The sequence below is a fragment of the Octopus bimaculoides genome, chromosome 4, assembly GCF_001194135.2.
Source record: "Octopus bimaculoides isolate UCB-OBI-ISO-001 chromosome 4, ASM119413v2, whole genome shotgun sequence".
Taxonomy (NCBI): domain Eukaryota; kingdom Metazoa; phylum Mollusca; class Cephalopoda; order Octopoda; family Octopodidae; genus Octopus; species Octopus bimaculoides.
In genome coordinates, this window is record NC_068984.1 from 80,460,509 (window position 1) to 80,462,870 (window position 2,362).

Below are 2,362 nucleotides of genomic sequence, written 5' to 3' on the forward strand. Positions count from 1 at the left end.
CAAAATAATGGCGAAACTGAGCGAAATAAGTAAAAGGGGGAACCATTCGAAAGAAAAGAATTGGTTGAGAGGACAACGAAGCTTGGATGAAACAGTAACAAAAAGAACTGTAAATGTTCTGTACAGAAAAAAAAAAGTCTTGCCTGCAAGAAAGTTGATATGAACGCTAGAGAAGTCACAAATGTTTAAGGAAATATAAAAAAATATTCGAACATCACAAGCGTTGGGAAGGATGAGAAAAGAAAGGGAGAGAATAGCTCGCAAATTAGGTAATCTCTGGTAAAAAGAAATAGACACAAGGATAGAGAGTAATTGGAGATACAAAAAGAGAAGAAGAAGAAGAAGAAGAAGAAGAAGAAGAAGAAGAAGAAGAAGAAGAAGAAGAAGAAGAAGAAGAAGAAGAAGAAGAAGAAGAAGAAGAAGAAGAAGAAGAAATAATAATAATATAAAAGATGATGAAATAAGAATTGTCGCCGGAAGGAGAATGTGAGGCAAGTCGAGTTCGAAGAAAAAATATAAAAAAAGGGAGAATAACAAAATAAGTCAAGGAAACTGATTAAGCTGCTCTGCGGCAACGATAAAATAAGTGTTGAAATATGACACAGTTAAGGACAAGAATAACTACAAGAATAACTACATGTATTGAAGCCAACCTTCAACCTCATAAATGTAGTGCAGTGAATGACATCTGCTAGTTCTACACACCATTGAAATGTTTGTCAAAAGAACAACTTCAACATAAGATGAAAGATACATGGATCTCCATTTGAATGTTCCCAAATGACAAATGAGTAGTAAAGCAGAAAAGACATCCAGTTGACAGGTAGAGAAATTTGAAGGCAAGACAATGTAATGAATGATGCACTTCAAATAAGGAAATTATTACCAGCAAATTCGAAGAAGAATGGAATTTACATCCCAAGTTTGTAGCCCATTAAACGTTTTAGTAGAACGTCTTGATGGAGGGAAATTTAACAAATGGTGTCAAATATGTTACGTGTATGTATGTGTTTGACTTTGTGTGTGTATATATATATATATATATATATATATACATACATATAGAAGATGTTCATTAAAGATTTACCATGACCCACCTCCCAAGGACTACGATAAACGAAGCTTGGCATAATTATTAGTCATCTTCTACATCAATGGTGACACACTTCTCCCATCGCTTTAGGCAGCTATGAAGATTTCGTCTGTAGAAGTCGGTAGGTTGCGTCTGGAGACAAGAAATAAGTTCGTCATCGTCCAAATAGTGCTTCCCCTTCAAAAAAGACTTCATGGCTGGAAAGAGATGGAAATCAGAAACTGCAAGGGCGGGAGAGTAAGGGGGATTAGAAAAGGCTTCATTTGAGCAACATCTACATTGTGAACTGGAGCGTTGTCTTGGAGGAGACGAACTACTTTGGTCAGCAAGCCACGTCTCTCTGCTTTGATGGCTTCCCGCATTTACTGCAGCAGAGATGCATAATATTCCCTGTTAATTGTGGTGCCCTTTCCCAGAAAATCCATCATCACTACTCCGCGCTAGTCCCCCAAAACTGTGAGCATTACCTTGTTTGCTGAGGGCTGGACTTGATCCTTCTTTGAAGGTGGTGAGTTATACTTCCATTGCTTCGACTGGACTTTAGTCTCAGGATTACAGTGATGGACCCATGTTTCATCCTGTGTGATGAGTCTGCTGAAAACGTCCTTCTCGTTTTCTTGGCACTTTGCCAAAAGAGCCTGGGAGCAACTGACTCGCTCTTGCTTCTGAAAAGGTGTGAACATACGGGAAATCCATCGTGCAGACAACCTCCGCATGTGCAAATGGTCGTGAATTATTTTTACCGCGGACCGTACACTTATCTTCACTTCTTGGGCTAGCTGCCGAATAGATATACAGTGATCCTCCAAAGTGGTGGCTTCCACTTTATGGATGGTATTGTCATCAATGACGGAATGTGGTCGTTCAGGAATAGGAGCAGTTACCACCAATGTCCGACCATCGTATGATGGTACATCGTCACCATAAACTTTTTTCATGTCATCGAAAGTATCTTTTGGTGTACGACCTTTCAAGTATAAGAACCTGATCATTGATCTGCATTCAACTGCCTCCATTATAACACTTTAGTCCTCTTCAGTAGCTGTAAAAGTCAAACGAATACTAGTGGAAAGCCGTAATTTACAATGTGTTATGAAGAAACATGTATAATAATACCTACACAATTTCGTTTTCCTGCAATAACCGGAAATGGGTCAAGGAAATCTTTAATGAACACCCCTTTTATAAGGTTCAAATATATAGAAGACAAGACATGCATATATATATGTGTGTATGTGTATATATATATATATATATATATATATATAT